The 14,045-nt window shown below is 39.1% G+C and overlaps 1 long non-coding RNA gene across 1 annotated transcript in view; it reads left to right on the forward strand.

Annotated features, from left to right (window-relative positions):
• Positions 1 to 454: 454 nt before the first annotated feature.
• Positions 455 to 14,045, forward strand: part of LOC135315038 (uncharacterized) — a 41,962-nt gene continuing 28,371 nt past the window's right edge. The window contains exon 1 of the long non-coding RNA XR_010374484.1: positions 455 to 542. This is a non-coding gene — a long non-coding RNA (uncharacterized LOC135315038). The remainder of the gene's footprint in view (positions 543 to 14,045) is intronic.

Here is a 14,045-nt window from a genome sequence, read left to right on the forward strand (position 1 = left end):
AATAATCACAATCAGATAATGAACCACACCTCCCAGTGCCACTAGAATACATGTATTATATTCCATAACTGTTCCTTGTCTGTCTCCCAAAAGTAGCATCATTGCCTGGGAGGGAATATCAAGACATTAATCAAAAATAGATGAGCAGTACAAGAAATGAAGGCCAAGCAGATGAGTATAAATAGCTTCCTGCATATCCAGAATACAGGAGCTGTCTGGAAACATTGTGATTAAAGTGGATACACTCGATCCAAACACACAGACAGTGTGCACAGCTGTCATTCCTATTCTGAACATCTTATTTTATACCCTGTTGTTCTGCAGCCCTTCATCAGGTGAACGATGTGAAGTCATTGTTCATGTGATAGATCAGACAATGGAGAAACCCTCCAGACAGGAACCTCTACTTGTTTCTGGCTAGGAAGAATAAATCTTTCCTTCTTTTGGAATCCACAGAAATACAGATGCAAAAGCAGGACATGGATAAATGAGAGAAGATAAGGTGTAGCTCCTGCAAGCAGAACATGCTGTCTTCGAGATGGGTGAGTACTTCCAAACTTTCCAAATGTTGCGTTGTCCTCCAGATGGATAATAGATCTGCCCTCCTCTCCTTCCCGGATACTTTCCAGAATTTTAAGCCATAATAGAGGCAAGTAGTAAGCAGAAGTTAGTCTTGAAAGAAGAGACGAGACAAATAAAGGAAAAAAAACCCTGAGGATGCCCTAAATTCTGTAGTCAACCTCCTAGACACTGCCACAGAATTTTGCATATCTCCATGAAGACTTGGCTGATTCTGGTTGATCATTAGCAGAACTTGCTGCAGCTGTATAAACATCAGATTTCTACACCTACAGGCCTTCATTCATTTCCTCCAGTGAGGTTTTTAATTTGACTGGCAGCTAGCCTATCTGTGCTGCTGATAAGAGAAGAAAAAAAATCACCCTCCAGTCTTTAAATCTCCACTGCCTTTCCTCTGGTTCTCATCATAGAAGTGTACAAAGAATTAAAGAGCTTTCAATACATTTGTAGCCAAATATTTGCCCTAAGTGAGGTAGATTATATTTGCCTACTGTATCCATTGCCATGCTGGCATGTGTTCAAGACTGTCTAACTCCTTGGAGTACTATTGAATACTTTGAAAAAAAAACACCTTTGTTTATAATAAACTGTTTGCCAATGAGTGCACATTCAGTGTTGTCCAGGGTATACCAGCTCTTCAGCTCACATGCCTGGCGTTCAGGATAGCACTTAGTCTAGCTTCTCAAACACAGCATCACGGACAGTCCTGGGACGTGGCCAATTTACCTCAGTCCTTTGCAGGATTATTAAGAGTATTCTGAAATTCTCTCAGGCATTTCACCGAGAGAAACATAATCAAACAATGTTCAGAGGAAACATACTCTTTCAGAAAATACAACTTGGTCTCAATCAGCATGCTTTTTTGAGAGCATACTTACTTTGACAACATTTTTAATGGAGACAAATTAAAATAATATTTACATTCAATAATATTTAAAGTATTAGTTTCCCTAAAGTGAAAATATTTAAGTGTTCCTTGTTTCATTTAATTTTGTTTTGAACTTTATAGCATTCATATATTTAACATTTTTCCTATTAAATTGAATATTTTAATGTCCTTATAACTTTTGGGTTTTCTGGTGTGAGAATGATTTGACATTTATGGAGTACTTCCATCATGCCAAATACATTTTCTCTGAATTTTAAATCCGTAAAAACTTCAGCACCTTCACTTTTTTTCCCAAGTGTTGGAATTTCCCATAGAATGGAAATTCTGTTTCCTGACCAGCTTTGCTAGAATTTCCTGCTCTATCAAAAAGAAAGGGGGGAGGGTGCCACAAATACACAACTGTAAACTTGTCAGGATACATTTCTCATTGTTGGCTCATATGTTGCCCTCTTTTGGTAGCTTTTGTACTATACTACACATAAAAATTTTAACAACTGCTGTAGCAATCCAAAGGGGACTGCGTGCTGAATGTTAGAACCACGTAACTATGAGGAGAGAAATAGGTTGCAAGTTAGTCACTTGAACTAGCTTATAGAGACATCCTCTCTGGAGAGAAAAAGCACAAAGGAGTGAATGAAGCAGTGCAGTATAAAACTAGACTATAAAGGGCAATGAGAAAGAAGAAAAAGGAGAAGGATCTGTAGATACTCGTGAATAATTTAACCCTGTATCCTGACTACCATCCTGTGATGACAAATATGACTTTCAAGTATTTGTTTGATCAAGATTTGTAAAGGGAAGCTCTACTCTAAACACCATTCCCTTGGTCTTTCCCTGTTGCTTTTTTCATAATCTATGCAGGGGTTTTGTTAAATTCTTATGGGTATTGACTAGTGAAGCCCAGAAGAGTGCCTGCTAACTTTCCAAGACTAAACCCCTGCCAAAGTCAACGTTCTTATTTTCACTGCTATATTTCTAGATGTTCTTTTACACAGTGATTTGCTAGTAATAATTATAAAATTGTGTGATACTAATTGCATTAAAAGTCTAGAATCATTATTTAAGTGAAACACTGAAATGTTAATTTTTTCCAGAAGAGAGTTTTTTCTGCTATTTCTGAGCAAAATTTAAAAAAAAAAATCTAGGTGTGTGGCAATGTTTAAAAGTCTAAGGAGCTGGGTATTCACCTTCTCTTGACTTTCAAAAAGAATTGAGTACTAACTCCTCCAAAAAGCCATTCTTATAGAACAAACTGCTCTTTACTTCAGACAATTCTCAGTTATAAGCTCAATAAATAGTTACACAGAAGAGATATTCCCACCATATCTGTGATCCCAATTCAGCATTTCGCAGCCCTATTCTTTAAAGATTAATTTTCCTTGGTTTGAAAATCATCATCAGGAATTCAGCCTCACAAGAACTCTTTTATGAACAGTCGCAGAAATTATTTCAGAGCTCAGAAGGGAACCATTCCTCCCACCTTGAATTTTGGAGCTATTGTGGTGACTCCATAAGATTGGGAATTCTTGGGATAGGGAAGAACTCCCAGCCTTCCAATGTAAAGACATAAAACTGTTGCTTTATAGGCATTCTCCGGTGCTTTAGTCAAACATACCCTGAACCCCCCAGCAATATGAACTCCCCTTGAAAGACCATCTGACAGCCTTCCAATTTTCACCTTAAAAAAATATACCCAAAAGGCCTGAGTTTGCTGCCTTCCTCCCTTTTAGTTAAATAATACTGGCTGGTTTAAGCCTTTGCAGACCTTTGTTCCATGCATAAGAGTGCAGCAGCCCAGCCTTATGGAAATACATGACTGCCTGCTGATTTCAATGCAGCCAATATGCACCTTTCAGTGGCCAAGGCCTTGTAGACTTTTGTCATATTTCCTCACAGGTCTATCCAAGCCCCTTCTGCTCCAGTCTAACAAAGTGCTTAAACATGTGCACCATTTAAGCTGATAGTAGTTCCTTTGTTAGAGCCACCTAGCAGGCTGTAAAGGGAGTTGTAAATCAGCAGCACAGCTCATGCACGTTAAGTCTGTGCTTAATGAGACACTGGGTTTAAGCCTCAGTCTTTCCCCCAAAGTGATTTTTCCAGCCTTTGAATTGTTTTGGGATTTCTTCCAACTTCTTCCAGGCAGTCAGTGGCTGGCAATACTGAACACAGGGTTGAGTGTAATAACACAGAGCTTTACACGTGAACTATTACCTCCCTGCTTCGTGACACATGCCTGTATGTGCATAGCCTTTATCACTATGCAAATTCATACCTCACTCCCATCTGATCTGCTGTCCACTATACCTTGAAACTCCTATCAGAAGTACTGATGGCCAGGACACATACATTCAAATATATCTTCTTTTCTTTTTTTTTTTTTGTGTTTTTTTTTGTTTGTTTTTTGTTTGTTTGCTTTGCTTTGGGTTTTTTTGTGAGCTGTTTGAGGGATTTTGTACCCAGCTTTCTAATATCTGCCGGTCCTTTGATATCCTTTATCTGCTGTCTCCTGTTTGCATTCCTTCCTGGTTTAGTATCATCAGCACATTTCAGTATTGTGCTGTTTACCTCTGCTTTGAGATTAGCATAGAGATATTAAATAGAACGATGTTTGTCAAAAGTCCCTGCCATGACCCACGAGACATTTCTACAAGCTACGAATACTGAGCAATTGATCATTGCCCTTTGTTTACATTCTTTCTCCCGTTCAGTCTACACAGCAACGCTCCCCGCCAAAACAATTAATTTCTTACTCTCAACATGAATACCTGAGACAGTAGCAAATTACATATTCAGTGCTCCCTATAGCCACCCTCCTACATTCCCACCCTGCCTGTTTATCTCTCAGTTCACTTACTATGCATATTACCTTGCTTGCCAAGTGCCGACTGGGAGCGTGCTGACCATAGCCTGCAGCCTTCGTCCCTAAATCTATAATATACAGAATGTATTATGTTGCATATTAACATGAAAGGTACATTTAATATGCTTTATCCTTTCCAAGACCATACTGCTTGCTGCTCCTGGTACTATTTGCCTCAATCTTTCCTTGGGATTAGTGGGTGACTTAGCTGCATGAAATAAGAAGAATTTGGCCTAACATGTCTAAGACATTTTCCTTAATTCATGACTTTTGAGGCCAGAAAGGACCATTAACTCATCATGTCTAACCTCTTCAGTGTCACACACTGTAGCATTGCACTATTCCCCATATACCAAGCCCAATAATTTCTGTTTGGCTGACATATATTTTCCAGAAAGTGGTCCAGTTTTGATATTTACACTATCACTTTCTTGGGCAGTTTGCTTCAGCAGTTCATCACACTTACTGCTACAAATCCAAGCCTCATTGCTTGCTTAAATCTGCTTGGCTTACATTTCCACCCACTGATTCTTGTAATACATACATCTGATGCAAAACACTTTTTTCTTGTAATTATACACTGTAATCCAGTCATCTCATTTTGATAAGGGAGGACAAGCACACTCTCCAATCTACAAGTGGTTCTTACGCATTTTCTCCCACCCTTTTTCAGATTTCTAGCACCCACAGCACTGTAACACACCACTGCCATATAGTCAGCATTACACTCAACACGTACGTCCCTGCTAACTCACTCAAAGATTACATTAATGCTCTTTTGCAACATCAGACCAAGTCCTGTGTCCAGTTGCTTCCCCACAATGATATCAAAGCCTTTTCAAGCACCACCCTTGAGATACAATTTCTAGTGTATCAGTACAGCCACCATTAGTGCATGAGGTCCCGCTCACCAAATTTGGGCTGCTCCAACTTCATAATTTATTTATCATTCCACCAACTTTAATTTCCTCCCTAATTTGCCAGTGTTGTTTTATTAGGGATGTACTTATCTCTCAATCATTATGGACAATTCTGTGCCTGCCAGGCATAACACCCATTTCTGCAGACTGACTCTGGAGCTTTCATTCAGAGCTGACAGCTACTTTTTGACATCTATCAGTTAGTGATTTCTTAATCCACTCAGCAATCACTCAATAGCTATTGTACAGCACTCATTTTTTTCCAAGTGCCTTAACAGAGAAGGCAAACAAGTATATTTGAATGCTAAAAGAGTAGACTTAGAACCTAAATCCTGCAAAGTGTTAAAGAACCTAATCCCCACTGGTGCCTGAACACTTATAAGCATGCAGACTTATGTGGCTGGTTTTAGGTCCCCAGCAATGAAACCTCATGCTTTGTGTATTTTTCTGTTGATATTAATTCGTCTTATCTGTGAAAGACAAAACTTAGACATCACAGCAGTTGGATGGACCACACATTTTCTTTTCTAGTCACACACACACAGAGCTTTCCTTTTGTTTCTCTGCATCTCCACAGGTAACTATTATTTTTCAAAAATAATTGGCAATGGCAGTGTAAATCTGTTAGATAACACTTGTAATATCTTTGGGTGTGGATTATGCAGCTTTACTGACTTTCATCCATATATTCAAATATCCTAAGTATTCCCTCATCTGTTTCTATCAATAGGATTTATTTATTTGTGTCACAGTGTTTCTTTCTTGTTAATTGCTTCAAGTTATTTTATGTAATTAAAGACAGATGGTAAAGCAAAGTTCAGTATATCATCCATTTGTTAATCAGTGGCTTATGCATCTCTATAAATGTAGCAGGGATGTTATGATTTTGGTTTTTTGTGTGCTGTGCTTTAAATTAAATACTGGGACCAATTCCTAGTTACACCGAAGCCAATGACAAAAACTGCCATTGACCAGGATCTCGCAGTGGGAGAGCGTGGATGGGGAAAGCTGCGAGCCAGCTCAGTGTGGTGTTTATGCTTTACAGAGGCACACAGCTTGCCCGCTTTTAGACCCAGGTCTTACCGTGGACCTCTGCATCAATAGCTTCCATGGTGTGTCTGTGGGAGATGAGCAGCCAGGTCAGGGCATTAACAAAGAGCTTTGTTCTCTTGACTTTGTGGAAACCCATCTCTCATCTCAGCATTCTTTGGGTTTATTCTATTTTGGGGGAATTATTTTTTTTTCCATATGCAAGGGAGCAAAACATCTGTTTTCATTAAGGACATCTTGTTCTTCAGATTAGAGAAAATCACCAAGACAGGGAGAACAAATAAAAGTCTCCAGAGGAGAAAGAGGCCTACCACGTGCTCCCCTTGGGTAGCCATCTTGAACTGATTCACAGCATTGCCTGCAGCCGGCAGCCTGCGAGCAGCCCTGGCTGTCCTCCCTCCTGCACAGTCCAGGCACCACTCACTTCACACCCAACCTATTCATGGGCTTATTTTACCCCAGCTATTTTTCCTCCAGATCCATCCGTAGGGTGCTCTCCTCACTCTGAAATCCAGCGGCAGGCTGTAGGCTACTGTATTATTTTGATGACCTTATCTTTTTTCTTTCATAAAGATTAATGGCATACTTGCTGGTTTGCCTGTCTGCTCCCATTGCTCACACACTAACAAGAGGAGCAAGCCTACCCTTCACATGGCCATCAGTGGCAGGAATGGGTTCCTGACCAACTTGCTTCTCATCTGCTTGCTCCCATCTTTCAGCCCAACAAGCAATTCGGCTTTATCTGTTTTGACGCAGTACTAGCCTACTCCTATTGTTTCTCACATTCTTGCATTTCCACCTGGGTATGTGACTGACAAAAATGCAGTTCCTCAATTAGACTACAAGGGGTGTGCTGGGAATCGCAAGTCAGCCTAACAATTTATGTGCTACACCAAGTTATCGTAACTGACACAATACTTCCAACAAAAAAGTTTGGAAATATCAGAATCTCCCCCATCCCCTCTCCACCCACCCCACCCCCACTCCCCTTACTTGGGAAGGCCAAATTAGAGAGAATAAAGATTTCTCATCACTACCATGACTCATGCTCACACTGAGCACATGACTGGTGAGGTCAGCAACAAGGGTTACCAGGCTTGGACTGTGGAAAAAAATGGATTCTGCTTTTTAAAGCACAGTTAGAGCAACATGAAAGAAGAGGAATGCAGAAGCCACCAAGGCCCCTAAGCCACAGATGGAAGGGGAGATGGACTCATGCTTCTTGGAAGAATGTGCAGAGACAGGTGGCATGGGGCACTTTGCTCTTTCATTCATCTAATTTTTTGGCTCTTAACATAAACTTTTATATTTTTCCCCCATGAAGGGAAAAACCAACAAATTCACCTATTTTACTCAACCTAAGATGGGATTTTTAAAAGTGTTAGCACCACTTCTTTTTCTCAGGAACATGCAGTGAGGCATATTTGAAAATAAATGGGCAATTTCTGCCAAGTAGGTGTCATGTTATTCCCTATTTAAAATGCAGATATTCAACTTTAAGCACATACTTATGTCCCAATAAAGACAATGCAATTTAAGCTAACTGTGAGTCAGCACGTGCTTGGTTGAGTCCTTGAATCAGGTCACCACCAATGAAGGATTAGCCACACCAGCAGTCCAGCAGTGGATTGTAGGATGGTACTTAGATCTCTGAGTCTACTACAGCAGGTGCTTCTTTCCTTTTTTTTTTTTTCTTTTTTTTTTTGTGTTCCTGTAAAACAAGTTTCATCCTTCAGGAAACCAGCTGTATTTGGCACCTACTGTAAGAAATTACAGTTGAAAATTCCAAACTTCTTTAACCACAGAGAACAAAAATCTTTGAATGCTGATGTTGAAGCACAACTTTCGGTTTTAAAGGTTGATTGTTTTGGTTTTTAATTGTTAAATGCTAAAGCAGCAAGCAGACACACTTTACAGTCTATTGCATCGGGCTCTTTTTCAGTAGGTTGGCTCCTGCCAACAACAGGTTCAGAACTGCCAGTTCTAATTAAAAACTTCATTTTAAAGATACATTTCACAGTTTATTCATGGCAGCAAGTGCTTCCGACCCCGAGAAATTTAAATTGCTGGATTGAGCAAATGGATACAGTTTCTTTCTATTGATTCCCAAGTAATGGCTTTAACTAATTGTTTCAGCAATTCATGATTGAAATCAGTTTTTTCTTTCAGACAAGTCACCTAGAGTGGACTCCCTGAGTTCTATTTCTTTGTCCAGGATTTAACTGTGTTTTATTTTCCTTTGTAATTTTGTATTGCATCAGTTTAAAAATGGCTAAAGATTATTCTCGCCTCAAGAATTTCAGTGACAAATCCTTTTAGGAGTCCCAGTTGTAACAGACAATTGATGACAATCATAACTCTGTATAAGCAGCATTGTGAAATCTCTGATTTATAAGCATATTCCATAGCAAAATATATTTTGATAACCCATGCTTCTCCCTGTTGCCAGCTCTCTGCCTCAGAAAGAAAATGTGAGTGAAAGAGTTTTCTGCCTTCTAGATTTAGTGGGAAAATAGCACCTTCAACAGCAAAGCTTTCTGGAACACCAGATCTAGAAATGCCACACATATAGGTGGCTAAATTTTACTTTGGGTTATTTCTCTGCCACACTGAAGGAGTGGCACACACTGAATGGAGTTTCAAAGGAGCAAAATGTAGACTAACTTTTTGACTCATCATATGTTTACAATTATTAATTAAATGCAGAGTATGCATTATACTACTATAACTAGCAGTTGTTATCTTGTATAATTTATAAGTCTTTCAGATTTAAAAAATAGATTATGTGTTCTATTAAGTGATGAAATAACATATCATACCTTTATTTTATTATTTGGCTATTCAAGGTTAAAGAAATAGATAGTTTTACTTGTCCTTTTCAGTATGGTGATCATTAGCTATTGTAGGGCATGTTACTGGCAGCAAGTCCCCTGAACAACTTGCATACTGACAGTATTACATCAGAAAAAGCCATTACAAGTCATCAAAGCCCCACCTGCACTCTCACAATGATATAAATACACCTCAGTCACTGAATGAAGTCAGATGTTTGCACTTACCAATTGGTTTTAAAGCATGACCTAGGCTAGAGATTCTTAAAGCATTTCAGACTACAGACAGCATCTTCATCAATTTTGTCATTGGGACTTACCCCTGCCTCCTGATCACACAGGCCACCTCCTGGTTTTGGTGGCTGAGTAACAACCCTGAGGCAAGTACAACTGTTAACATTTAAAAGTTCTGGCTGGGAAATATTTAAGGGATTTTTAGCTACTTGTAACATCATTAAGCTGTTAGAGGTGGGGGAAGAAAAAAAAAAAAGATGTTCTTATCTGACCAGCCAGCTCCTCTGCAGACCTCCAGCAGACACTCCCCAGGTCTTTGGTGGTCTGCAGACCACAGGTTGAAATCCACTGCAATATAAAAATGACCTAAAGCTTAGAGCAGCTGAAAGTTCTTCACACCTGTATTTTTTTTACAGTAAGAGACAGATCTGGCTTCAATTGAATGATAAAGAAAGACATATAATTTTGACTAAGGGACATTTAACTAAACCACCAATATATTCTCTTAATTCAAAGCAGGAATAAGGGGAACATCTCCGATCCAAAGAATGTATTATATCATCAACTCCTTGTTTTTAAGTGGTTCCAAATCATCACAAAGATTGTGTAAGAGCAGCTGATTCCCAATATAGATATCCTTTTCTTGGGCACTAAGTCATGCCAAAACCCTGGCTGAAATTTTACAAGGAGTGTCTCAGATTGTACTTTAAATAATAGTTATTAGTCATAAGGATTGGCTACCTTTCTTTTCTTTGAAAAGAAGCTATGAATGTACCATCATTTATTCATTTCTGAAATCATCACATTGTTCTCTAAAAGAGTTGGGTTAGATTTACAAAATTTAGGAGCATATGTTGTGGGGTATGTATTTAGAATGCCCCTAGTCCTAAGCTCAAGTTTAAGAGTATGTGTTCCATCAGCAAGCAGTAAGCACTTGAGTCTTTTCTGCAAATTCCAGAAGGTGCGATTTCCTCCTCATTTATTTAAAACAATTTCTATTTTGAATAAAAATAATCTGATAATTACTTTTAGTCTTGCACTGGTGTACCAGTTCCAAGGTTGAGTTATTAACTGGGGCTTCAAGTTAATAAGTGCTGTATGGTCAGAGAGGAAGAAAATTTTCCCTAGCCTGAAGGGTTTGTAATGTAAACTCTTAATTTAAAATTCATTAATTTTACACATCACCTTACATAACAATCACAATGCCATAAAAGAGTGAACACATGCTTGTAATTAAAGCCATGGCAGCCTCATCCCATTGTATGAAAAATAGCTCTATCATAATGGTCCTGAATTCATGCCAGAATAGCAGCTAATCATGGGAGAAAGATGATCTAACACTTACAGAACATGAAAATAGAAATGAAACATTCTGGTTCCAGCCTATTTTCTCTAGACTTGCTGGGTGATCTTGTGCGTGCCACTTAAGCTTCCAGTCCCTCAATCTACCCATCTGCAGAACAGCAATAACGGTATTTATCTGACTCAGAAAACTTTTGTAAGAATAAATCCATAAATCTTTAAGTCTCTTATGTACTCTAAACAAGCTTTCTATCAGCACCCGTCGGAGATACTCTTGAGAAGATCACATGGACTACTGATTTTAGCCCCATAATACCTCTTAAAAGTAGAGTTCAGGGAATATGTGGCCGGAGCAAAAAGATCCATCATGGTCAAACCATTTATATTCCTGTGCTATTTGTATTTCACCTCTAATATGCAATAAGGATAAAGTTAATCAAGTGCTCTTTTTAATTTCTTGCTTTATAACAGTTTAGCAAATATATATTCAGAAGAAAGTCAGACCAAGATCTTCTACATAAAATTTGTAGAGCAACTCATTTGGTTCTTGTTCTGGACATTGTTTTCTTAAGAAACATCAAATTCTTTGTAAATGAACAGGGTCACAATAATATCTTACAAGGAGAGAAATTCTGGTAAATGCTACTGTGGATGACTTTTCATCTGAAAAGAATGCAGGAATAATGCTCAGTAGTCACAGCATCACTTTGTGCTTGTACCTAGCAATGGAAATGCTGATACCAGATCATCAAGGTCAGTAGTCCCATTCATTGGAAAACCATTCATGATATGAGAATGAATGAAATGTCTTGGAAGTTAGCAGTGTCTGATTCTCTGAGCAAGTTTCACAGTTCAGGATAGAGCCAGTCTATCAGTGGCATACTTTCAGCATGTAATCATCTGTAAAGTCACGTCCTAACGGAGATAATGAGGTTCCATTCATTATTTGCCAAAGAAGTGCAGCAGTTTAAGCCTTACTCTTCTCTGCTGGAAAATTAAGTGTTTGAAATTTGGACCTGATCCTACCTGCACTGAAGTCAATGATAAAGTGCCACCTGATTTCAGGGGAGCAGCAGTAGACTTTCTGTAATGCAGAGATTGCATTAAATTCACTTATCCCTCTCTCATGGAGTGGAAAGCAGGTCATGGGTCTGATGTTTGCAGCAATAATGAGGAGGCTTTAGAAACTAAACGGGATGTAGCTGATGATTTTAGCACAAATTGAACTGAAATACTAATGACTTACCAAGCATTAATCTTATCTATTGCACAACCAGCACATGATGATGTCCAGAAATAGTGTAACATCATACTTCAGTAAAAGGCTCAAGGGTTGTTACTCTGTTCACTCGCACTGATATAAATCAGAAGGCAGCCTCACTAAAGTAACTGAATTACATAAGACTAAAATTAGTGAGGCCTAAAAAGGACCTCTCCAAGCAGTGAAAGGGAAGAAGGTGTCACCTGTCTCCAGTCCCATCTGAGGTGAGGGCAGCCCCAACCACCTGTGCTTGTGGAGAGCCCAGCCCTGGCAGGGACTGCAGCAGCCCTCCTGCCGTACACCCCATGGCAGCTTTGCTTCGGGTGAAAAAAGCTGCGGGGCTGGGATCAGAGACAAACTGAGCAGATAGGGCCATCCCAAAGGAAGCCACAGGGAAGATCAGGTCTTTGAATTTTACTGTGACGCCAACTCACCTCGGTCAGTCCCAGGCCAAGGTACAGGGCTGCTCTGAGCCAGTTTGCCTGGCCAGGGAGCTGGCACATGGGTTGCAGTGAATATCCTAGAGGTATTGTCTCTTTTTGACACTTGTCCTATCTCCCTGATAAACACAGCTGCCCTCCGCAGAGGGACATTGGCTGCTTCTGGCATTGGCTCCTAATTCCCTGTATTCGGTGCAGGGTATTGAGGCAAGTTTTTCTTCAGTGTGTTACCACAGGTTACTCATATACATTATTTAACCTTTGGTGAAAATGCAAATTTATCCATGCAGAATCAGCTCCACTCTTTCATAGGTGTGTTGCATTCCCCTCTATGGTGCTTGATGAAACATGCAGCATGTGCGGTGCCCTGCCATATCCCCCTTATTGCCCACTGAGCTCCTGCTACAAGGTCCCCTCCACGACACCATCTGACAGTAAGTGGGGAGACCTGGTCTAACACCAGGAACTGAAAACTGATCTTTGAGCCAGACTCTGAGGCCAACAGAGCCATGTCCTACCTACTCAGTGAGTGCTTCTACCTCCAGAGCTCAGAGAAACTAAAATCATCCAGCCTTTTTACTTCTTTTTACACAAACCCAATATCTTGCTCTACTGAGAAGCCACAGTATTTCAAAACCAGTAGCATGTTCAGCAGAAGACCCTTCACTCATTCTCCCTTTTATACACAACAAACATGGGTACTTCTATAGCTGTGGGCATCCTCTTTTATGTAAAGAAAGCTAAAATCAAAGATGAAATGTTCCTGAGCAAAAATTTAGTGTTCATTATAATTAACAACTCTAATTTGTAAATTAAGGGGTCTCTTACATCGTGAATAAACTGTTCACCAGTATTATATCTTTAAGCAGCTTTTTTAACTATTTTATAACAACCAGCAAATCAGCATCTTACATGGCTCAAACAACTAATTAAATTGAAGATTTAAACTAAATCAGTGCTCAACAGAACTGCAGCCTTAGTTCTGAATGCCAAACCACACTACAGAAAGCTTTGTTAGAAAGCAAAGAGAATGTTATTTTTCAGCTAGAACACGTGTGTGTGTGTGTGTGTAAAGGCAAAGATTATTCACAGCTAAAGTTGCAGGTGAAATACAAGATTACGAATACTGAAAATCTCATATAGTCCTTTACATTAGGAACAATAAAGGTTGTATTTTTCTATAATACCTTACACCTGAGAAGCTTTAAATAAATTACAATAATTAAGTCTGATAACATCACTGTGATATATGTCTCCATTTACAGATGGGTAAACTGAGATTGAAAGTGGTTCTTTGTGCCAATTTGTGCCTTACCCAATCAATCAAAGAACAAAATAGCACAGAATTTATGATGTCCTGGCTTCCACTTCACTGGTCAAACTTTTACCAGATCACATCTCAATCCAAGAGGACTTCATGCTAATGACCACATTGTATTTGAGAGTGGGACCCAGAGCTTTCAACTCCATTATTACAGTAATACTTCATCTCTTGTATTCCTATCTATTAGTTTAGCATATACAATTATTTTTACAGCCAAATAAAGTAAGTTCAGAAATTCACATATTTTCATTTTCATTATTAATCATACTATTTTCCAAGCACCTCAATTTAAATACCATTGAAAGTCTTTCTCTCGTTTGTCAAAAGTCCCAGCAAATTTATTCCCCTTTGATGT

This window comes from Phalacrocorax carbo, chromosome 9 (genome assembly GCF_963921805.1).
Source record: "Phalacrocorax carbo chromosome 9, bPhaCar2.1, whole genome shotgun sequence".
Lineage (NCBI taxonomy): Eukaryota > Metazoa > Chordata > Aves > Suliformes > Phalacrocoracidae > Phalacrocorax > Phalacrocorax carbo.